The 26,980-nt window shown below is 37.5% G+C and overlaps 1 pseudogene; it reads left to right on the plus strand.

The window, feature by feature from the left end:
- LOC122143901 overlaps positions 1-26,980 on the plus strand; it is a 355,125-nt pseudogene that overhangs the window by 12,474 nt on the left and 315,671 nt on the right.

Consider the following 26,980-nt stretch of genomic DNA (forward strand, 5'->3'; position numbering starts at 1 on the left):
CTATAACTCAAACATACAATGTCCAATCTGCCCCAAACTTCACATATTTGAGAAGACTCCTGACCTGAATATATCTAAATGCCAATATTCAGATATCGCTATAGCGCCACCTGCTGGCAACAGGAAGTGACATGTTTTAAGGCCGTAACCAAACTACTCCTAGAAATTTTATAACATTTTATAATTTCTTTTGGTCAGTCTAATCTAAAGGCCTTTGCGATGTTAAATTGTGAACATCTTGAGGTTTCATTAAAGGGTGTGGCCATGGCGCCGTGACAAAGTTCGATGTCTCGCCATGGGAATAGAAGTTGTTGTAACTCAGGCATAAGATGTCCGATCTTCCCCAAACTTCACATGTTCGAAAAGCAGTCTTGGCCTGAACACATCTGAAGGTCATTATTTCACTATAATCATAGCGCCACCTGCTGGCAACAGGAAATGGCTTGTTTTGCACTAACCTTAAACATGCAATGTCCAATCTGCACCAAACTTCAAATATTTGGAAAGAGTCATGGCCTGAAGATATCTAAAGGCCAACATTCAGTTATAATCATAGCGCCACCTGTTGTCAAAAGGACACCTCATGCCTTATACTAACCTCAAACATTCCATGTTCACTCTGCACTAAATTTCATATGCTTGATAAAAGTGCTGGACTGAAGAAATCTACATGACAAAATCCAGTTATAGTCATAGCGCCACCTACTGACAGCAGGAAGATTGGCACATATAAATGACTTTGACATATTCCTCTTATATTTACCACATTAAACGCATATTTCTCGCCGTTCGCTGTTTCACAAAACATATAAAGTCTTGGTAAAACAAATTACCATTTCCACTTCAACACAACTTTCATCCTTAAAAATTTTGGTAATTCCGTAGATGCATCTCCAGCTGAGTAAACAGTCTAAATTCACGAAAGCTCGTATATGATGGGATGTGTAAGTAAGAGGTTTGAAACAATTATACAACAACAAACTATATTTCCGGTGTAATCTTGATAGATTTTCCAGGTTGAGCTGTATAATGGGTTATATTGTGTTTACTCACACCATTTTGTTTATGTGGAAAAGGGAAATTCAAAATGATGTTTTTTTCTCTAAAAATATTCCACTAGATGTTTAAAACATATACATTAATGGAGATTTTTAATCATTATTGATTGGTTATTCCATCGGAGTTATTCTGTCTGTTTCATAGAAGTTATTCTGATTTCTCTTTGTTTAGAACTTTAATATATGGATAAGTGAAACGTTAAAGTGTTGAGTGAAAACCGTGTGATGTTACAAGACAAGACACATGTAAAGTTATATCCAGATGTTTATTGAAGTTGCTCAAAAGTGTAATATAGAAGAGAAATGGTCAAATGTATTACATTAGCTGACTTAATGGACATACATTTAAATGCTGTGAGTTGAATTATGTATGCATGACCTGTTATGAATGAGTTATACTTCCCTGTTACCTGAAAAGGTTTAAAAAAACAGGAAAAAGTAATTAAAAGAAAGCGCCAGAACGCTGCAGACACTAATGTGTGTTTTCTCATCATTTTATACAGTTGCTATATCTCATCCATCTTTGTTGAGACCGGTTACACGTACAGTACAGCTGTACACCCGCAGGTGCCACTGTCGATGACGACTGTGTCTATCTTTCACTATCTCTTACCAAATTAATATATTAGCAAGCCTAATAAAAACATTAAAAACTATACTATTATTAAAGCAACAGACATAAATGGAGACAAGGGAGTGTCTACAAAAAAAAAAAAAAGACATTTACTGATGTGTGAAACCTCAGGAAACACCTGCGTTTCGCTATTGCCTTTAAAAAAATAAGTGAATGTATAGTTTCATGAGACTTATTTGAATTCTGGTAACTACAAAGCAACCACTAAAATACATTCTGTTAAAGCTAATAACATGTTCATTCAAACATAAATAGAAGACGATACAATCAAGAAATTGCTATACCCTTATGTCTTGTGATATCAAGTGATATCAGAAGCAAATTATGTAACCCTGATGACTAGAAAAGGTTCCAAAATTCTGCTAATGCAACTAAAATTATGACATTATTATGACATTTCAGTAAAACTGCAATGTTCTTATTCACATCACAGTATCACTTGTATTTCTGTCTTGACCCTTTCCATCTTCCTTCACTGTATGAGGGTTTCTGAGGGCTTCTATTAATGTTGCTTCTAGATGGATAAGAGTTGTCTACTTTGATCATAATAATTTCGGGGTTTTGATATTCCCTTTCAATGTCAAAAGATCAAAAAAGGATAAGACGTTGTGACGGGTTGAAGAAGCACACGACACGAGGATAGAGGTGAGTTCCCCGACGGGTGGATTTTATTGACCAGAAAGTGGGGGGAAATGGCCAACGTGATCTCTCTCTCTCGCCTCTCTCTCTCGCTCTCGCTCTCTCTCTCTCTCTCTCTCTTCCTCTCTCTCTCTCTCTCTCGCTCTGTTTCCAGGCCGACGCTGATGAGCGCTCGGGACACCGTGTCACAACGTGTTAAACTTGCTGAGGAAGCCCCAGATAAATTATGTAAGATAACACTATTATTAAAGACTCCACTACAACAGAGACCAGGAACACAGTTAGAGCTGCACCGGTCACAATCACGGCCACTGTGTTTGTCCTACATGCACGTCGACTTCACTAATTGTGGTGTGAAAACTGTGTGAACTACTTTAATAGCACTTTTATTAAATGCATCCTCAAAACCATACAAAAGTAGGGCTGGTAGTTATATATGATTTTATACACAAGGTTAGATTAGATATTTAAATTAAGCATTGAAAATACAAGGTTTATTCCACAAACTGGACCAACATAGGTCTACCTAATAATGAAAAAAAAAAAAATGATATAATAACATTCTGCAGAAAAAGGTAAATTTTTTTTCATCATTAAAAAAAACTAAAGAATATAAACATATAAATTATTGCTCTAATGATGTGATTTATTTAAGCAATACCTCATGATAGAATGATAAAAATATATAAATTATTACTTAATGTGATTAATTTAAGCAATACCACATGAGCAAGCTGTTGTTTGGGATAATTATTTGCTGCACAATGACGTGCTGATATTCAGACCAACAGCACTATTGCAAGTGTGAACAACAGTTCAGTAAACACACGGTTAGGTTACTTACACTTCAGAGGCCAGTTACTTTGTCTGTTTTTGTACAGCCAACCAAAGTAGTTGCGTTGAAATCCCTGCGTCTCTGAGCAACACACAATGGAGATTTGTTTCTGAATGAATCAGTGTTTTCAGCTTGAACATTTGACTCTTTGATTTGATTCAAATAGATGGTTGTTTCTTCCCTCAGTGACTTGAACGAATCAATCAAATAAATGATCATTGACTTACTCATACTGAAGACTGAAAATGTCACTTACAAGATGAGTGATGCAAACATGAAGTCCCATCAGAGTTGGGTGCCCTAAGCACAAATGCTTGGCGGTGCCCCCCCTCCCCTCCCCTCTCCCCCCAACCACCCACCCACCCACCAACCAACCAAAGAAATAACTACCATTCAGAATTTCTTAGGTTAGGTTCTCTTTACTTCCACAATAACTGCTGGCAAATGAATAATTGGAACTGAACAATGTAAACACAGAAAGTTAAAAGTGCAAAAAAAAGTTTAGTGCAAATAACAGTATAAGTGTATGAATTTTATGAAGTATGAATTTTAAAGTGCACATTTTAAACTGCAAATAACTATGCAATTATACACAGTACACACACATATATCATGTAGACACAAACTTTTATTTTGGATGCGATTAATCGAGATTAATATTTTCCCAGACCTAATAATTTTACAACCATGTGAATATGAAAATATACAAACACTGAGATTGTGTTTTTTTTTTTTTTTTTATTGCAGTTTCACCAAACAGATGTCGCCCTTGGCCGAACCGATGAGGACCCCAACGATTGGCCTTCCTTTCCTTCTCAAACAAACTGCATCTTTAACAGCCCAAGTTTGACAATTTCCAATTGTCTGCCAAATTTGACATTGATTGAGGCATAATCGAACAGACCACTGGGAGGTGGGGAAGGGGGGGCACCAGAGGGAGACTGGCACAGAGATTCACCTTTTTCTCGACTAATTTGGTCTAGGCCTATATTACTTTTGTATTGCTTTTTGTATATTAACATGCTTTTTAGAAATATTTTATTTGTTATTTATACTAGTAGCCTATTGTGATGATTTTTTTCACGACCCAGATTTTTTTGTGCCCCCCCCCAAGCCAGTGTTGTAGTCGAGTCACCAACTGTCGAGTCCGAGTCCGAGTCGAGTCTCGAGTCCCAGTGTTCGAGTCCGAGTCCAAGTCCGAGTCACCAAAGAAGAGTCCGAGTCGAGTCCAAGTTGAGTCACCATTACCAGAGTTCGAGTCCGAGTTGAGTCTCGAGTCCCCAGTGTTTGAGTCCGAGTCGAGTCTCGAGTCCCGTATTTGAGTCTGAGTCGAGTATCGAGCTCCCAGTGCCTACATGTCTCCACTCTGGGACCTTCAAAGAACTGATAAAATGTATTGAGTTGGTAGGCATTGAAGTCCATTATATTAAAAAAACATCATGAAATTTTTACCATAAAAAAAAAACAAAATATTCACCATTGTGTGAACTAATCCTTTAACAGGATATCCTGGATGGCATTGGGAGGAGTAAATGATTAGGAAATTTTCATTTTTGTGTGAACTAATCCTTTAACACTGTATTACAGAAATACACTCAGCGAAAAAAAAGAAACGTGTATTTTACAGGACACTGTATTTTAAAGATAAAAATCAACGTAAAAATCGTAAAAAAAAAAAAAAAAAAAAAAAAAAAAAAAAAAAAATCAATACGATATGTCGAGAGAGAGAGAGAGAGAGAGAGAGAGAGAGAGAGAGAGAGAGAGTGCGCGTTTGTGTGTGAGTGACCCGAGTGATTTAGCGTGAGTTCGTTTGTGTGTTCAAGTGAATGTGTGTGTGTGTGTGTGACGGCACGCGACTGGTCAGAAAGCAACGTGTAACGTTAGTCTGACATGTTTCTTGTTCACGACACCACAGGATTTTAGGAGTCAAAATGCGTCATCCATCTGACACAGTGACTATCGCAACAGGCAAAAAAAATCATGTAATCTGATCTGACATGCACGAGCGTAAAGTGAGTGACGTCAGTGAGTGTGTTGTCAAGCAAAGAGAGCGAGCGGTAGCAGCTGTCTGTGAGGGGAAAAAAAAAAAAAAAAAAAGATCCCGGCCGGTCTTGGGGCACGAAACCAGGAAAAGTGTAACACCTTATATAATTTTTTAATAACATATTTAGTCAAAAACAACGTGATGAATGCTCAAGTCCGATTTTATATATCCTCAACTCCGAGTCCAAGTACGAGTCATCAGTCCGGACTGTGATGTTCAGCCCTTAGACAAAGAAAATCTCACAAGCACTCATAAACACTCATTTTTATCTCTATAATATGTTCTTCTAATTGTTTTTTGTTGATTCGCCGCTGTGTTTTAATGTAAAAGGCTGTAGTTTCTGTATGTACACTTTTTTCCCTTCAAGTGTTCAGACGTCTCGCGCTGTCCAGTACGTAGCTACATTGACCTACGACCAGCATGACACCGCCACCGGTTGTCAACCTGCTTGACCAGAGCATGTGGATTCAAGTTCCGCGAGGGGCCATCCTCCACCTTGACGATCTGGCCTTATACCATCTTCCGAGTGAAGAGTACCAATCAGAACTAGAAATCCCATCCTTCTTCAAGAACTACAACTTCACCCCTAGGTCCAGAGTTAGAACTATGGATTGAAAAAGGGGGCCTCAGCTCATTGACATTGCTCCTGTCGACGCAGCCCTCCAAGCCTTGTCTCGATCACCCATCCTGAACACCTCACCTGTTAGTCCAAGCCTGGACTGCAGCTGACACAGCACTGTGCATCTCCATGGTCATCGGCCACACCCTGACCCTTGGTGTGGCCTTCATCCTATACAGGAAACTCAACGAGATGCGAACCTCTGCAGCCAAACTCAAGACAACCCTGACTGGAGGTCTCCGATGGAAACCACGGATGGAAGGTACCACACCAGAAACGGATACGGACCTCATCGAGCTGGGTCGTCAGCCCTAACAAACACCTGCTCTCCGACTGTCATGATTCACCTGCCATCCAACCATTGTGATTGGTGTTGTCCGATAATGACCACAGGGGATCATCCGACCACAAAGGGGGAATGTAACACTAATGAGCGGATGGTATTCAACCATCTGTTTCATATTAATGAATCCTGACTCTCTAACACATACTGCACTCAGAGACAAGAAACTTACAAAAAAAAAAAAAAGATAGGACTTTTGTTTACACATCCGCCAACATAAAAACCCCCCACTCAGGCGCCGCGATGTCGACGACATCTCAGCCCTCGTGACATTTATTACACCTTCGAGATGATCCAGAGACACTCTCGTGAGCATCAAAGGAAAAGACAATCACCCGCCCTTTTACTCACAGCACGACGACATTCCAGACACACACACACACCCACACGAGCATTTTCTGGCTCACACAGGAACACTTTTGATAAAACTACCTCTAAATGTATTAAATGTATCTCTTTATTTGCTTAGATGTCTTCACGTGATATAGTTGAATAGATATAATGTTACTGTGTGTTTAATCAAACTTTATATGCCTGTAGTTAGGAACAACTCTGTATCTCTGTATCCCTGACTCACAAAGTTATAGTTTATGGTGTCTGTATGATCGTAGAAACCCGACTGTGACGAATCTCAACGGCAAATTACAAAAAAGATGCATTGTTTCAGAAGTGCAATCTTTCTGAGGAAAAAATGTATAATTTTGTCATCGCCATAAATTAGACCAGTGGGCGGAAATCAGCAGACAAAGAAGATTTTTTTCCGCCGCCTCAGTTTCTCACACCTCATTGGTTCATAAGGTGACATAGGTGTGAACCAACCTTTCAATAAAAACAAAGGAAAACCCTTGCTCGTGGCATTCCGCCAGAGAAAGAGGAGGGTTTCCCAGCTTTGCGATCGGACTTCTCAAGAAGTCCCTCCGTTTGTTCTTCTTTACTTTTTCGTTTTATCTTAGTTTTTCTTTATTGTCTTCTGATATTTGACTTCGTTCAATTGTCCTCACGAGCCAAACGAACTTAAGTCTAATCATCTTTTGGCAAAGTTTACATTCGCTTTAACCACGAACTCACGCATCATCAGCTCCGGAACGGACAACGCAGAAGATACAACAACGGACAATTTGAGCTCAGCTACACACAAGAGCCAGATCAAAGCAAGTACTTTCTTATATCGCAACTTAAAAATTGCTGTTTAAGGTTGTCTAGGCTATTCCACTTTTGTGAAATTATCCAATGACTTGGAGTCTCTCACAAAGTTAACTGTTTGAAAATTGTCACTCCGAGATCTGCCTTCCCTCTTTCTCTCTCTCTCTTTCTCTCTCTCTCTTTCTCTTCCTCTCTATCTCATTACTATTTTCGTTTGATTGTCTTGTTTAAATTGTATTTGTTTGTTTTTGCTATATACTCATATTTACTCTGTGTGAATTGTAGTTATGTACTCTTTAGTCCGCTTTTATTAAATACCATAATTTGCTTGAATTGAACCGTTTTATTGCTCATCAAGATCGAAGTCCCTGAATCGTGTGATCTAAGCTACAAGCTTTGTTTTCTAGGAATTACTATTCAGTAATCTAAATACTACAGACACAGAAAATATTGTTCTTCCTGATCAGAAGATTAATATTTCTTGGAGTTTGTAAGAAGGGTATTTTTATTGATATTTGATAAGGGAGTCTAGCATCCAGTTCGCGGGACGAACAGATTGTCTAGATAACTTACATTAATTCTAGTAAAGATTACCTTTAAATGATTAAATATTCCCTCTTTGGGTAATTTAATATTTGTAAGCAATAAGCACATCATATTCATAGACTCATTGAAACAAACAATGAAATATATTCTTTGGTCTGTTTGCCAACTCGCCTTTGCAACAGCACCATTACTTCAAATGAGTTATACTTGCCCTCTGAGAAATCCTGAAAACATTGTTATAAATTGAAGCAACAGCTCCCCCCCTTTACCTTTTTGGACGTGCCTCATGTTTATAACAGTAATCTTGGGGGGTAGACTCATTTAAGCTTTATCATTTGTCAGGTTTTAGCCAGGTTTCTGTCAAACAGACAGCATCTAGATTATGATCAGTGATCATATTTACAAAAAGTGTTTTCGTATTAAGGGACCTGATATTCAATAAGCCAAGCTTTATCATTTGTTTACCCGTATTGCATCTGTTTTTTTTATTTGTTGAACCTCAATTAAAGTGTTGCTCTAAAATTGGTTTGGATGTTTTTTGTATTTTCTAGCCCGGGGAACAGACACAGTCTCTATAGTGTGATATCTATCTAGGTGAAAGAGTCTCTATGTGACGTGAGGCGCTTGGAGACAGACAGGTTTAGCCAGTCTGTCTGCTTCCTGACCTGGGCCCCAGTTAGTCAAGTACAAACTCTAAGACTATGTGCCATATTTCTAGAGAGAAGAGCGGCACCACCCCAGGAGGGATGAAGACCATCTCTTTTCAACAGGTCAGGTCTGCCCCAAAAGCTCATCCAATTGTCTATGAAACCTATGTTATTCTGCAGGCACCACTTAGACATCCAGCCATTGAGTGATGACAGTCTGCTATGTATCTCATTACCACGGTAAGCAGGGAGGGACCAGAGCATATTACAGTGTCTGACATCGTGCTTGCAAGTTCACACACCTCTTTAAGGTTATTTTTAGTGATCTCTGACTGGCGAAGTCGAACATCATTAGCACCGGCGTGAATAACATCTTTCTGTATTTATGTTTAGCATTAGCCAGCACTTTTAAATTTGCCAAGATGTCAGGTGCTCTGGCTCCCCGTAACATTGGACTATGGTGGCTGGTGTCTCTATTTTCATGTTCCATACAATAGAATCGCCAATGACTAGAGCACTTTCATCAGGTTTTCTCAGTGGGTGCTTCACTGAGTGGGGAGAACCTGTTTAATGTTTTGATCGAACAGAAGAGTGGTGTTTAGACCCACGACTATGCCGTCTCACAGTCATCCAGTTGCCCTGCTGCAAAGGCCCTGTTACCGGAACCGAACAATGTACAGGACTCCCTGAGCTAGACGCATCCAAAGCCATATCTAGACCCCTCACATTCTTACTGTCCTCAATTAAAGTTTGGATGCGTGTCTGTAAAGAAAACGGAGGAGAGAGAGAGAAATAGAGACAGACAGACAGAGATAGATAAACTATACATGTACAGACAGAGATAGATAAACTATACATGTGGCAAGCAGTGCAAATAACAATAGCAGGAGAATCCATTACTCACCATGCTTGATGAAAGATTCTTAGCACAGTTGTTTGAGGACCTTGTGAAAAATCGGAGAGAGAGTAGCGAGAGAGAGGAGAGGAGAAAAGGAAACAGCGATAGGCACAAATGGAAACGCTAATGACAAGCTAACGAGTGCTAACGCGATGCAGCGTAATAAAATAATACAATAATTTTCAGAGGTTTTTTGACAATAATGTGCTCAACTCATTTCACTTTATGACAATGTATTTAAATGTATGTTACCAGGTATTAATTGTATTGAATTAAATCAGCCTGCTCTTGTCACACTCTGTGTTGGAGAGGAACGATGGAAACAAGGAATAGCAAACACAGTTTTAATACAATCCAAACACAGGATGCATCCACACTGGAAATGGCAGGAAACACACAAACATAATGAGTAGACCCGACAAACACTGACTGAACGGACAGGACCTTAAATACACAGACAATTGAGGGAATTGGGAGGAACACAGTGAAACAATGGAACAAATTCAAACTAAACGAAGACAGGAATATGGACAAATAAGTAAAAACCGGACCAGAAACAGAACATAAACCAAACCTAAACCAAACAGAACATAAACGTGACATTAAAAGACCAGTTGAATCTTTACAGCTGGTCTGCACATCCTCTGAATTTTCATTCAGTAGCTGTGCTGCAGCTTTTGTGAGAGAAATCCCTGGAAAAGGACGGAGTGGATTGCATTCACCCATTTATCCTCTTCTTACATCTTCTATTCCCAGTCAGTCCAGGTCAGGTTCACAATGTCCAGAGATGACTGTACCAAAAGATGAACAGCGTCAAGACTGAAGACACTGCTGTGTATTATTGTTCAATAACACAGTGAATGAGTTCAGGGACAAAGCAATACAAAAACAACTTCTTCATACCTATATTGCAGATGCTGGAAAACTCAATCTAGTGTTTATAAAAGTAATTTCTAGTGCTTGAAACTCATCAGATATGCTGATATACAGACCATGATCCCTGAGGCTTTTCAACATTTGTATCACCCTGCTTGTTTGCGTGTTCCAGACAGACTGTCAGCATTGGTGCTGCAGAATTTAATGACACTTCCTGCAGGTTACATAGTTTCGCCAATAGGTGGCGACAAGTTACAAGTCTTTATGAACCAGTGAGTGATTCACTCAAAAACTGAATTATTCAGGAACAAAACAACTAGTTGTAGAGGCTTGACTGTTCTTCGATGGCATTGACAGAGGAAAAACAAAGTAAATGGCAATACTGACAGAATTTGTTTAATATGTTTCATAAAAATTAGTTGTGCTCATGCTGTTTTATTACCAAGAGGTGTCTGTTGTGAAGTTTTTGGTATATGGATTTATTTGGCACATTTTTTAAAAATCTTTCACTATATAATTTTGTGTTGATAAACATCAAATTAAAAGACCTAGAATATACAAAAGATATATAAAGAGGTTTCTCAGTTTTATTTTACAAATTGCTATGCAGTGTTTAAAATAAACAAAAATATAAAAAAAGAAGAAGAAAATAAAAAAAAGGCTACAAAATAAAAACATGCATGCATCTCAAATGACCAATAAGAATCTCTAAATAGGCCTTCATATTATCAAAACACCAAATTTCAGGGTCCTGCCCTGACAATCATCCCTTGTTTAGTCCTTGTCTAGTCCTCATTTACTTGATTGTGCTCACCTGATCCTCATGTGCACTATTCACCTTACACTCACTTGTCTAGTCCTCATTTACTTGATTGTGCTCACCTGATCCTCATGTGCCCTAGTCTCTTTATATTGTGCACCTTACCCTTATTTCTCTGCTGGTTTGTTGTGTGTATCCTTTGTGTGTGAGTATTGCTGGGGCAATGTTCGTGTTCGTGTTCATGTTCATGTTTGGCAGATGAACAAATTCAGAGTTACAGGATTAGTTTTGAGTTGACAAAACCAAATAACTCCAATCTGGCTTTGTTGGTACCATGATGCTGGTCATCAACTTTCTTTGTCAACTCAGACTTTGATCCTGAGTTTGTGGAGCAAATGCACATGAATGTGTGACATCACTGGCGAACAGCCAATCACAAGCCTTGGTTAAAGGTTTTGCTAAAGGTTAAGAGATTAAAGAATATGATGAATGTAACTGCTTTTACAGTGAAAAAATACTTGTTCATAAAAGAGGACAAATAAAGAAATTATCTTGCTTTATCAGTGCAGTCACAAGTGAAACATTATATACAGCAATAGAGATTCAAACATGTAAGGTCACAGTCATTTTGAAAGCATTATTTATTGATTCTACAGCTTATTTATATTACAAACAATCTGTATATATTAACATTTATTTAAAATAAATTATTACTGAAATTAAACTAAAATTGTGGTGTAATGGATTAATAATAATATAAATCATATAATTATATAAATCATATAAAATAACTCTGTAATTATCATTAAAGGCCGAGGTTTTTTTTTATATTTTATTATTTTTTTTTATATATATATATATATATATATATATATATATATATATATATATACACTAGTGACCTTTAATTTGGAGCAAGTTAAACTGGGGGAGTGACATTGAAATAAGCTTCATAACTGTTAACAGAAGTTTTAAGGCATAACTTATAACAAATTCTTTCATTGCAATTTTCAGGTGGTGTTTTCTGTGTTGAGCTCACTCAACAACCTCCATTTATGGTTGTGAAACCTCAAGAATCATTCTCCATCTCCTGCAGGATTTCAGAATCAAGCTATTGCATTAATTGGATCCGTCAACCCACTGAAAAAGCAATGGAATGGCTCGGATATCTTTGTAGTGGTGGTAGCACTGGAACTACATACTCAGTCAAAAAGAAGATCAGTTTCACTCAGGACACATCCAAAAACACAGTGTTTCTACAGGGGAAGAATTTTGAGACTGAGGACTCAACTGTGTATTACCACCGCTCTGTACAAAAAATAGTCCTAAACACATTAAACAAATGAACATCAGCTTAATTGGTTTTATTCAACTCGAAATATTAAACATGACTATACCAACAAAAGTTATTTTTGTGGTTAAGATCAGGTATAAATAATTCTTTAAGGTAACAACTGCACATTTTCACTCATTACAGTGTATTATACAATTCCACTTATAAACCATATCTTATCTGTGTGAGTGCAGTGAGATTTTTTTTTTTCCACTGAACCAGGATAGAACCATTATAACCACAAAAAGACCAGACTTTCAAGACTTGCTTTTATAAATCAAGTATACAAAATCAGACAAATAATTTAGCATTATCATTAATAATTACCATAAGAACTAATATCAGATGTTTGCATCAATGCAAATCTCCACCCTTAACAGGAGCACACAGACATAATAAAAGCTCTTTGCGTTTTACAAAGCCATAGCACAGTGAAAATACAAGCAGCATCATGTACTTTACATCAGCACTGCTTGTTTTAGCAGCTGCACCCTGTGAGTATACTACTGTATATATATATATAGAGAGAGAGAGAGAGAGAGAGAGAGCGAGCGTCTGCCCTTTGAAATTTTATTCTAAAATTAGCACTTTTATCAGGCTCCCATGTGTAGCTTCTAAGTGCCGTTTGAAATTTTCTTCTAAAATGAGCACTTTTATCAGGCTCCCATGTGTAGGTTCAGCAATTTCACTTTGTTGGCAATGGATAGTTTATTTTTTTTTTTTTTTCCCATTAATGTAAAATAACTGAACATAAACATAGGAGCCTGAGAAAATAACCATTCATGTACTACTGAAATTTGTTGTTCGTAGGTCTTTTCTGCATTGAGCTGGATCAGCCTCCTGTAAAGGTAGTAAAACCAGGGGAAACGTTTACTATCTCCTGTAAGATCACTGGATATTCAGCATCAGGAGGTGGCTACTACACAAACTGGATCAGACATTCAAGTGGAAAACCGATGGAATGGATTGGATATTTCTACACTTCCAGTAGCAATGTTGTCAAAGATTCTCTCAAAAATAAGATTAGTTTCTCTTCTGAATCCTCCAGCAACACAGTTATTTTAACAGGAAAAAACTTCAACACTGATAGACGCAGCTGTGTATTACTGTGCTCGTGATGCACTGTGCTACAACCTGCCACAGGACCTGTACAAAAAAACCCCCCGTTTCATATTACACATTTTTCAATAAAACAAAGTTATACATTGCAAATCCTTTCCATATTAAACGTGACGTAATTCCACAGTCAATATGGCAAAATCAAAGCAAATAAATAAATAAATACTGCAGACTGAATGGGTCAGGTGATGTTTTAGCCTTTGTAAATCAGTTATATTTTTTATTAAATTAATCTGCTAAATGTAAGGTAACAACCTTGGGTGCACAATTGACCCCCATTTAAGAATAATTTAGATCCCAGAAGAGGACATCCTTTCATGATAAAAAAAAAAAAAAAAAACTGCCACTCAGGTTTTGTTTGATTGAGCACTCTGTGTGTCCCCATGCATGAGCAAATATATCAACACAAACTCAACTGCCACATTTTCTATTTACACAACTGGTAAATGAGTGATTTATCTGAAGAGGAGAGACAATGTTCTCCATAAAGCTCCTTCTGCTGTTGGTGGCTGTACACACGTGAGTGTTTTTTAGTTTAGGGGGTTTTATTTAGGCAGCTCTGCCAGACTTACAATGTACGACATCCAATCCTGTTTCATCAGTATTGTAGTTCATTTGATGTGTAAAGCATGTTTTCTCTCTGTTTTAGAGTGTTTATTGTCAGGTTGTGTCTTGCACAGTCTGAGCAGTCATCCGTAACTGTGTCTCCAAGTGGATCTGTTAAACTGACCTGTGCATGTAAGTGGATTCACTCTTAGTAGACATAGTGTAGCGCTTTTTAACCTTTCTTTTCTAGGTAGATAAGAGAGCACCCTTAGTTTGTATTAATAAACTTGGTATTGTATACTGAGTGGTGAGTTAAACTGAGATCATTTACTCACTGGAACTTTGTTTTTGTGTGTAACTGTGTTTTGTTACGTCTTTCCATTGGGTTGCTTCACATACTCAATAATAAAATGGGAGCTTAGTGTTTCTCTTGTTACTAAAATAATGGTTTTACCAATAAGTTTGGTTTAAAGGGGTCATATGATGCGATTTAAACTGTTTCCTTTCTCTTTGGAGTGTTACAAGCTCTTGGTGCATGAAGAAGATCTGTAAAGTTGCAAATACTAAAGTCTCAAATCCAAAGAGATATTCTTTATAAAAGTTAAGACTCGTTTACGCCCCCCTAAAACTGCTCATTTAAACATGCCCGCAAATGTCTATGTCACGATGTGGGAAGATTTGCATAACGCCGCCTAAATGTTCACGCAAAGAAAGAAGGCATAACTTTATTGTTTCTACCACCACCATGTTGTGAATAGGCTGTGTGTTTTGTTGCAAAAGCGAAACTACTTTGTTTGGTCTTCCAAAAGATGACACGACTTGAAAATCAGTAGTTAAGTTGTATTTACAACAGTTTTTTCCAGAGCAGTTTTCAAACCCAAATATTATTATGTGTGCTGCGCATTTTATGGAGGACTGTTTCCTGATCCTGGAAGAGTAGACTACAATGCCGGCTGTTCTGACTCACAGTCTGTAAGTAACTTATGTTTTCAAATTTAAAGGATTTGCCACTGATAATTCAAACGCGAGTTTTAAGCAGTGTAGAGTAGCACTTGTTTGTCGTTTCTCCAATCACAAATGCAGACATGGTTTTGTTTACGCTGTGCGATGCAAAGCAACACGTAAAAAGACAGTAATTATGTCCCCACTGGATGCAACAAATGCCTCGTTTGTAATGGGTTTTATTGGTTTTGCCAAACGCGCCGGTGTTCTGGACGATTTGTGCTACCATGTCAGATTTTGCTACCTCCCATTAAAACAGATGGGAAGTAAAATTTGGAAGCAAAAATCCTTTATTAACATGTAGAAACATTACACATGTACTTGTTAGAAAACAGGGACACGGCATGATCACAGTATGGGGCGTAACATTTCCGTCACACGCTTGAAGTATTCGGCCAATCACAACACACTTGATAGCTGGCCAATCAGCGTACACCTCGCTTTTCAGACCGATGAGCTTTGTAAAAATCAACGTGTTTCAAAAAGGCGGGGCATAGAGGAGAAACAATAATGTACATTATGTGGAAAATAATGTGTTTTTTGTACCTTAAACCGTATGAACACATTTCATTACACAAAATAATACTCTTTTTAGCAACATCATATGACTCCTTTAACTTGAATTAATACACATAACACACTCAAGTATACTGAAATTAACAATTTACTTAAATTAATGTAAAAGAATCAAGTTTCAGGGTTTTCACAACGTAAAATAAAATAATTAGGTAAATAAACAATAGGAATTTCACAAAATTCACAGATAATAAGAATTTCATCATAGTTTTTGTCTAATCTGTTATTCTTTTACTATTATCAGGACATATTCAATTTAAGGCAATTAGCTCTAACTTAGCTATGTGGCATTAGTTTGTTCTGATAAATAGCTGGCACTCTCTTTTTCTGTGTGGAGCATTAAAGTATTCTATCTTGGAACTTGTACTCGTCAAGGCCTTTCTATAGTCTGATGTGTTTTATGTACTTCCTGTCTATAGACATGAGTTCCTCTCCGGATTTACTCCTAAACTTCATCAGTGTTTGGACTTGGAGGTTATAATTACTACAGTTCTGTTAAAATTTAGTTTGTGCCCCGTGATGTCTGCTTTAAAGTCATGCCAAATGTGGCTCTCACCTCATCTTTACACAGGTCCACTCTTTGGATTAGCGCTATAATGAATGCAGGCTCTATCACGCTGATGTATACATAGTCATTCTCCCATTTGAGTTCTAGGCAAGAATTGGCTCAAAGTTATAATCAAGGCTTGTTTATTTTTTCATCTACTGGTGGTGGTTCATTCTGTTTCCTCATACCTATTGAATTTAGTCTTTACTTAGCTATTGCGGCCTTTACATTACAGAGACTATTGTGGAAACTTTGCATAACTCTGCTATGGTGGTCATCAGGTAAGTTTTGTCCATTACTGTTTATGAAGTTCGGCCTATCGTGGCATCACATATCACGGCCTATCCAGCCTATCAAGTTTCTCTTCTACTTATGGTCATGCTGTGATCTGGCTCATTTTCTATTTTTTGGTGGAATAAGTTTCCTCTGTGGGTTCTGGCAGTTAGCTGGAGTTCCTATCAAGCGTGCACAGGAGTCTAGCCTAAAGAATGTTTATGTATCTGTGTATATGCTCTTTCTTAAGTCTGACAGAACCCTTAATTCTACCTCTATCATTTAACCTAAAACTAATGGCCTCTCTTACACAATGCAGTGATTTAGAATTCCTGTAATCCGCCATCAAGCTGCTATGTTCTGTCAAGATCAGACTCTAAAACTATTTCACATAATACTCAAGTACCAGTATGATACTCTTAGCAAACTACTGGTGGTGGTTACTTCTCACATGCTCCGCATGTCCAGTCCAGTCTATCAGTGCTTTTCATATACAATGGCCTATTGTGGTCATCTACACATGAAGCTTTCACATCACATAGTTTATAGAAAAATACGCAGGCTATCAGTATAATTTCAGCCCATCGGGCCTTCACTTTAACATGGCCTATTGAGGCTTCACATTACTCACCCTTTGCTCAGTTTTTGGCCTATTGTGACGATCAGGTAAGTGTGACTATTATTTTTACGTAACTGTCTATTATTCTCCTTCGCAAAATTGGCCTGTAAATCAGAGGTGGAAAGAGTATGAAAATATTATACTTAAGTAAAAGTACCATTACATTAATGAAATCTTTTGCTAATTCAATATTTCGATGCAAATGAACTGATGTCTGTTTCATATTTAAAACAGCTACACTGTGGAGTGGGAGGAACTCATCACCAGCTCAACCTTCATATAACCATGTTCACTTCATTTCTCTTGCTGTGGCTGGACTGCTGTGTCTCGTAAGTAAATCCCTGGATAAATAATAACAGTTTTTAGTGTAAAATATTCACTATTCTAAATGTTGTGTTTATCCACAGGTATTGACTGTCAGGTTGTGCTCACACAGTCTGAACAGTCAGTAGTTGTGTCTCCAGGTGCTTCCTACAAACTGACCTGTGCCTGCAGTGGGTTTACTGTTAGTAGCACTAGCATGCACTGGATCCGTCAGGTACCTGGAAAAGGACTGGAATGGATTATTTATTATTATTCAGATTCTTATAAGAGCTCAGCTCAGTCAGTGCAGGGCAGATTCACAGCATCTAAGGACAGCTCTCTAATCTCTTTCTGCATATGAATCAGCTGAAGACTGAAGACACTGCGGTGTATTACTGTGCAACAGAGACACAGTGGAAACACAAATACAGGCAGCTGTTCAAAAACTCATCACGAGAAATGGAGTAGACATTCAAGTTATGCAAGCTGAACATTTGTAATCCTTACCCACAGAATAAGCATGACACTGATACTACACACGTAAAAATAATAAGGTGCTTAAAAGGTTCTTCCCAGCAATGCCATAGAAGAACCATTTTTGGTTCCACAAAGAACCATTCAGTCAAAGGTTCTCTTTGTTACCTTTTTAAAATCTAAAGAACAGGCCCAGAGACCGCCCTCACAGGCCCACCTTTTACAGCCCCGTTGCCATCCAGTTTTCATAATTTACTTTATTTTTACTTTCGTTTATAAGGTTAAGCAGAATTCCGACATTGAAAAACACCACTGAACCTGAAATCATAAAATCAATAATTGGCCTTCTCTGGTCTTCTTCTTCTTCCCTCTCTTCTTCTTCGTCTTTCGACCAATTTTAAAATGTACGCTCCATCTACGGTCGTGACTCAGGTATGCTATTATCATTTTTTTTACAACTGATCTGGCTTCCGGTGTTCCTAAACCAGACTATCAAAAATCACACATAAAAATCCCAGAGAAACTAAAAGACTACACTGCCAGATGAGAACGGGTGAAAACTTTTCATTTTACAATAGCAACTCCCTCGCAACCACACCGGGTTAACCCATACAAACACAAGCACTAGGCAACCCCAATGGCTCACACCACACCACCAGTAACCTACGCCAAAACACACTAGCACCCACTCAGGGTACGACCTTACAAACAAACCAGCATAGTGACAACACCGATCAAACGGCCCTGGGTACCTTAGCAAACCAGCAAATAAGCGCCAACAACCCCTAGAAAACCAACCTTGAGTAATGTAGCCAGCAGCCATAATGCAACAGCCCGTAGCAACCGACCTGAGTAACCAATTAAACACACCACATAGTAAGACCCCTTGAAACCACCAAAAATTAACTTAGGCCACCACATAGTAACAACATAGCAAGCAACAGAAAGTCTCCTTACAGTACTCATTGCAAACAAAAAACCTAACAACCACACTGAACACCCTATGCAACCACATCGCAGCACACCCTAGCAACATCCCAGCACATAAGCAACGTGCAGCGGGGGGCAACCGCCTTTTGAACCCCACGAAGTAGTCTATACAACCACATATTCAATACACCTTAAGCCAACTACACACAGGTACACCCCCTGTAGAAAAGGAAACACCTAAAAACAACCCATCCTAGAAGCCACACCTCAGCATAGCCCATCGCCCTGTAAGTACGGAGTGGAATTCGAGCTGGTTTCTACACTATACCAGATAGCACAAAACGTTTGTCAAAGATTCTCTGAAAAATCAAGAATCAAGTTTCTCCTCTGCTGAGAATCCTCCAGGAACGCAATTATTGTTAACCTGGAAAAAACATTACACACCTGACAGGACACACGCTGTGGTATTACTGTTCTTGTGATAAAACTGTAGCCATACAAACTTCCGCCAGAACTGTAAAAAAAACCTCTGCACCTGAACACATATTAACATAGTATTTATTTAATTTTGACACTTTCATAGTGCCTTATCTTCAACGTTTTTTTGAAGCATTAATAATAACATAGTTTGCTTACTGAACAATAGAAACAATAACAACCATGAATACTAACAACAAATAAATCCATCCTCAACATCAAACACTAATTGTGCTTAATTTACCACATGTAGAACAATTGTAAAACAACCACAAGATGCAAAGCATTCTTGGAGAAATCCCATATACCGGTTCTATCCTCCACAGGGTTGACTTATGTCAGATGGCTCTGAGCATGACACTTACCATAGGACATCTAGGCACAGCTGGTAATAATGATTCGACATAATTTCTCCTCTAAATAAAGTTCATTTTTTCGCGTAATTAGAGATCTGATAGAAATAGCTCCTTAAGAGTATCAGTTGGTGTGGTTTTTACAGTTGTAACATATACATATCCACAAATCATACTATCTCACTATACAGTCACAACAACTAAATACATGATTTGGTAAAATAAATGCATAGATTCTCAGCTAACTGGTCCCCTGTCGGATCCTCTCACTTCTTAAAAAGACCCTCTTTCCCTGTGAGTTGTGGAGGGGGGGGCGGGATAACAGTGCGCGTCTAAACACTTGTTCCTGTTCTAAAACGCAAAAAGAAAAAACGCAAACCAAACCAAATTCACCTCTTACTGAATCCAATAATTTGTCACAAATAACAACATGACAACAACAATCTGTAGCTACTGTGACATCAAACCTGTCTAAAACACCTCATCTTCAGATAGATTTTTACATCCATGCAAATCTCCACCTTCTCATCTTGTAAACAGAAACACACAGCGACATCATAAAGCGCTCTTTGTGATTTACAGAGCAGACGTAGAAATAAACAACCAGCCATCATGTACTGCATATCAGTATACCGGCTAGTTTTGGCATGCTGCCTGACACATAGTGAGTATCACCACCCGAACATCATATATTCAGATGTGGGACACTTCAATTTGTATTACGCTAACTGCATTTTAATCAATTGCGTCACTTGCAAGGTCTTTTCTGTAGTTGGAGACCTGGATCAGCCTCCCTGTCATGGTTTGTGAAAACCAGGGAGGAAAGAAACAGTTACCAATACTTCGCTGCGTAAGGATCACTGCGATATTCAGCCTGCCAGTGGAGGCTACACAAACTGGGATCAGACATGTCAAGTGGAAAACGCATTGGGAATGGATTGGCATCTTTGTATAGTTCACAGGTAGCAACTCGTTGTCACAGATTCTCAACATCAACAATAAGATCAGATGTTCCTCATTCCTGAATCCTTCCAGCAAACACAGTTATATTTAACAGGACACTGAAGTTTCAACACTGAGGACAACAGCGTGTGTACATTATTTCGTGCTCGTGATGCACCATATCGCACCCAACAAACTGCCACAGGACGTGAAACAAAATACTAAACACAATGTTTATTTTCAATAAACAGTTTCCTTTTCAATATTAACAAGTACACACATCTTCACCACAAAACCACAGTATTGCAAAAGATCAGACGCAAGCCAATAAAAACAATTATACAACTATAACTAGGTTATATGACACATATGTATTATGTTAGAATCCATTTAGCACATTGTGTAAGTCGCAATTTGTTTGTTTTGTACTCATTCTGTTTAGGTGTTTATTATTCAAAAGGTTATCGTCGCTCGACACAAGTCTGAAACGAGAGCAGCGTAGTTTGTGTCTCCAGGTGCTAAATCTACCAAAAAAAAAACGGACCTCATTACCCTGCAGTGGGTGTTACTGGTAAGATACAACTAAACATGATACTCAAAGAGGAATCCGTCAGGAGCCACCTGGAAAAAGGGACTGGAATGGCTTATTTTATTATTTATTCAGATTCGTGACAAAGGATCAGCTCAGTCAGTGCACGGGCAGATTCCAATGGCATCCACAGACCAGCTCTAATCGGCTAGCTGCACATGGAGTCAAGTTAAAGACTGAAGCACACTGCAGTGTAGTTACTGCTGCAAACAGATTCACTTTTCCTTCTGATTTCTCATACAGCCATCCCTTATCAACCAAACTCAGGAGGGGGCAGAAATGGAGAGTGATGGGATGTATTTTAAATAAAACAAATGATATTTTTGGTTGAGAAAAAAGATTGTTTGATGAAGCTGGTTATTTCATTTATGATCATTTACCAGTTATTCAAATTACATGTCATACAGTTATAAAGGCCAGGCTAAAAAGGAGCAACATCATCAGCAGTATGCTCTTCCTGAGATGAAGTTATAGTTAGATGAGCACTAATAATATCTCTATAAGACACATTCGAAGTCAGTTCATTTCAACTTACGAGAACAGGATTTCACCTTCCAGTAACAGAACCATAAAGTAAAATCACTCGTCTCTTTTCAAATCCTACATGTTGTTCTTTCTTCTGAAAACAAAAGGCAATAAGGAGGTTCGCACAAGTCATAATGACCACGTAATATTACATTAATGACTGTTACATTTTTTTTCTCTGTACGTTTGGAGTATGACAGAAATCAGACCACTTTAATTTTCTTTGAAAAAACAGCCACCATATTCACATTTAACTTTCTGTAGAGCTACCACATAAAAAAAAACTCCAATTCAACAGAGTATTGAACATGATGTAAAATGATGACTAAATGAGTGCACCATTCATTGCGTGCTGACCATCTTCTCAATAGTTTACCCTGACCAACACACCACATAGTCCCTACTCAAGTGCAAATTCTCCAGTCAATTATTATATATCCCTCACCCACCACTTGAATTGTATAAACTATCATCTTGATGTTGCCAAACAGAAGCTGGCAAGAAGAACCAACTCAATCAAATCCATTTTTATCTGTTTATGACTTCCATTGAGGTCTTGTCACAGTCTTGTGAGTACTCCCAATCTTGAAAGGTTTATGTTTTTGTTTGGTTTTTATTAGCCATTATTATCCACAAACATTCATTTAGTAACACAAAAAAAAAAAGCAACCACATACTCAAATGTAATTTTTTTTTTTTTTTGGTTGTTTATAATTTGCAGATGTGTACATCGCCGCGTTGAACCCAACCAAAACCTGGAGAATATATAATTAACAACCATATTCTTGTAAAAATGTCTGGATATGAATAAACAAATTTTAATCGAGGTAAATGAGTAAATCAATAAATAGGTAAATTATAAATATACATCCTGGGTATGCGGTTGTGGAGACTCAGTAAATGATTGCCACTGTTTAAATTCAAGTACATTCCTAACTGAATATTTAATAAATTATGCAAATTCATGACCTTCTTAAAACCCTTCATAATCAGTTCTGTTCATTGTAACAGCTCGACCGAGACTCAAGTAGTTTACAACAAAGAGACATGCAGGACTGAAAATAAACTATTAATGTATCAGAATCACTGAAGCAATTGACAAACTTCACCACAATTCACAAAAGTATATTTAGAAATGTATGTTAAAACATTTCAAAAACTTCCATCATAAGCAGTCTTCCTCAAATAAATGAGGTGACTAAAGGTCTGGATTAAACTAAGACATAGTAGAAAACTTATAAAGAATTCAAGATTTCAAACTCCTGCAGGTTGATCAATCAGCAAATAATACAAACCTTACAGTTTTCTGAATATACTGGACCATTACATAGAAAACCCAAAAATATATGGGAATATCCATCCAGACTATAATGCAATGTATTTTGAATAACCACTCTTATAGGAGACCCTGATTGCAACATCTATTTTCACTACCCTGCATATGCACATATAATACTATATGAGTTGATACAATATAAACCAATCGCAAAATAGAAGAAAAAAACATGCCACATACACGAAAAACCGCTCAACGTTTTCAATGTGATAGCTTTATTGAAATAATTAATTTGGTATTAATCTACTTCATCGAGTTAATGCTCAGTAGGGTTTAAATGCTCATTCAAACCTTTGTTATAAGGACTGTTTTTTACATGTGGTAATACGATCATAGAAGAAAAAAAGGACAACAGGACCCCAAAAGGCCAATAATTTGTAGCGTATCAGGTACACTATATAAATGTGCACATATATATACCATAGAAAAATTAGGGTTTTTTTTTAATCTATTTTATACATGACACAGTAAAATAAATTGTTCATTTTAACTTGGCCGTTACATCTACTTAATATTTATTGGTGTTGCTCGAATATACAAGTTTAAAACAATTATGTCTTTCTAAAGTTAATATTTCAAATAAATTAATATTTATCCTATATTCATTATTTTCAATTAAGATTAAATTGTCACTCATATTTATTCAATTATTTGATTGAAATTTGTCACTATTATTTTTCCCCAGGGTGATCTCAGACCATGTTTTCCACAAAAAACAAGAAAGTGCCGTCAAACAACAACGTACATACATTCGAGTTTGGCGAAAAGTCGCTTCATCGTATCGGTGTAGCAATGCGAATCCTAACTACCAAAAACATATATAATATAGCACGCAATACAGCTTTACCACAAAGTCACATCGACATATTCGACTGAACTGCTGGGTTTCACACACCATCTGCCATGCTGCAAATCAAATAATTCACATTTTTATCAACAATAAGTAGATACAATATTTATTTCGATATCAATGATAAGCTGTGATACACTATTGGCTCCTATTACAATTAAGCCTCAATAGCCTCAAGCTCCAGTGATCACTCCACTATCAGGGGTTTTTTTTTTCAATGCAATGACAAACTGATGTCTGGTTTTCACGATATTTAAACAGCTACACTGTGGGAGTGGAGGACTCATCACCAGCTCAACCTTCATATAACCACATGTACTCAACTGCCATTTTCTCATTGCCTGGGCTGGCATGCTGTCGGATCCACTGTAGTACAATCCCTGGATAAATAACCCAGTTTTTAGAACGTATATTCATAATTCTAAATGTTGTTTTTAGGCCACGGTATTGACTGTCGTGTTGTGCTCACAACAGTCTCAACGTCAGTATTTGTGTCTCCAGTGCTTCCTAACACTGACCTGTGCCTTGCAGTGGGTTTACTGTTAGATAGCTATAGCATGTAACTAGGATTCCGTCAGGCACCTGGAAAAGGACCTGGAAATGGATTATTATTATTATTCAGATTCTGATAAGAGTCAAGCTTCAGTCATGCATGGGCAGATTCACAGCATCTCCGGACAGCTCTAATCTCTATCTGCATATGAAATCAGCTGAAGACTGAAGAACACACTAGGGCGGTGGTATTAACTGTGCAAGAGACACAGTGGAAACACAAATTACAGGCAGCTGTTCAAAAACCTCATCAACGAGAAATGAGGACATGTTTGAGTTACGCAAGCTCTAAAGTAACATAGTGGCCATCGGAGGTGTTTTAAATGTACTAAATGCAATATATATATATATATATGTGTGTGTGTGTCTGTGTGTGTGCTAATACAAATTAATAATAATTATAAAATTTTATTATTAATTTCACACTTGGTTTTGGTCCAGTAAACCTATACAGACTAGTCTGTTTTCTACAGTAAACTGTTTCAGTATGAAGTATAACCTGCACATTTTATATTCAGTATTTTTAATTTCTCCTATAGTAATAATGGACTGGGCGTTTTTTTCTAATAGCGTTTCTATACATAACATTCATTCACGTCTAACGTGGAAACTGTCAGAATGGGAGGTCCTTAAAAAAATTATTGCTATGATTTATAGAAAAATTAAACTATTAAACATATCATCACCACACTATGACACACAGTGTAGCTAATCATCCATTTACTCTAAAATACTTTTCTGACAAGCTGCAAAAGCAGCCTACCAGGGAGATACATATGACATCACAACCAGATCATATAAGCTGACTCCTTTCACCCCAAAAATAAGACTGATACCCTTCAATGGCATTCATCAGGGAACGAGAAAATGCAATAAACTAATAATAATAAATTAACAATAATTTAAAAAAACAAACAACCAAACAAACACTTCCCTGCTGAGACGTAGAAACTGGATTGGCTTGAAAATGACTGAGCAATGCTGGTGAATGTCCCATCAATAATTAATCTTTCAACCAACCTCAGGCCCCACTTGGCCAAGTTGGGTTCAATATTAAATAACACACCATGAAAACTTGACAGAACAAACACAGGGGAGTAAAGAGAGTTCCTTGGGAGCAGGGGCTCAGATGTAAAAAAAAAAAACGGGGTCAATCAATTGGTAATAGTAAAATAATATATGCATATGAATATAAAAATAATGTCCTTTTGCGTGTTTCTTGAACTTGAAACTGCTCACCATTTCACAGACAACTGAAAAATAATGTTTCATTCACCCAAAAAATTAGGGTAATGATTCACATCTATATTTTTTTAACTTGATCCAATTAAAAATAAATAACTTGCCCTAAGAGCAAAAGATGTGAATTATCACCCTAAATTTTTTTAATTGGATGAATGAAACATTTTTAATTTTTTTATTTTTCAGTGTAATAGGCCTGATGGTGGCACTTTGGGCTTCATTTGACCAACAATGATAGTGACACCAAATGGTGTATCAATAAGCAGTACAAACAATGCTATTTCACAAAGTTATCTCCTTTATCGAGCACATAATTACAGCCAATATAAGACACTACTACTGTATGTCTCTGAACTAGTACATATAAACATACAATACATTTAAACCCTACGCAAACCTACTTCTCCCTGTCCTCTTTAAAAAGCCTCCACTCTGTTGTTCGTGACTTTGATGTTTCAGCTTCCTCTTCTTCATAAACATGACAATGGATATTGTGTCTATGGGTTTTGTTTGTTCAACTCTTCATGTTTGCTCTCCACATGCCAATGTAAGGCTCTTACCGAAAACCTGTTTGATATCCAGACTTCTTCATGTGTACTGTTGTATATGTTGAACATGTCTTGTTTTTGCAGTCTGCTTGGTGTTGGTGTTCTCTGGTGGTAGTACTCAAAAACATGAGTTCCTTTAAACTAACTTAATTCAATTTATGGGCAGTGTTTCCACACAACCAAATTGTATTAGTTTGTTATCATTAATGTATTTTTTTAAATCTATGCAAACTGTTAGTTTACATTATAAAAAATAGTTTAAAACATTCAAATACATTGCTGAATATGGAAACATTTGGATTTGTGATCAAATTAAGTACGTGGTGCATGTAATAATCAGCATAAGTCTAGTTTATGTGTGAGGCAACAGTGTGTTGGGGGGGGTTGTGGGGCTGCGGGAGCAGGCGCGCGTGTGATGGAGAGGCGGTTTCACTTACTTCGTAGCACGAGCCACACACGTTACGTTTGGGATAATTTTATTTTAAGTGCCATAATGTCAGTTGAAAACATTGCAATTTGAGTTTTAAAATACAACAACGAGCACCACAAAACCAGCTATAGAGGCGCCATTCAGCGGTCTCCCATGCAGGATAGGAAACAGTCAGTAAAGTAAAATGATCTCAAACGTACGGTGCGCCTCTCTCATTTTAAAGCCAAATGAAAGCATAAGCACTCTATTTATTTTTATAATCCTGCTACTAGCACTTTATTTCAGATTAAAACCCATTAATTCAGAGTGGAAAAGTGTGTTTTGTTGTGTGTGTGCGCTTTTTGCCACATCCTGTCAGGTGCCTGGCGAGCT

This window comes from Cyprinus carpio, unplaced genomic scaffold, assembly GCF_018340385.1.
Source record: "Cyprinus carpio isolate SPL01 unplaced genomic scaffold, ASM1834038v1 S000006530, whole genome shotgun sequence".
In the NCBI taxonomy this organism is placed as follows: domain Eukaryota; kingdom Metazoa; phylum Chordata; class Actinopteri; order Cypriniformes; family Cyprinidae; genus Cyprinus; species Cyprinus carpio.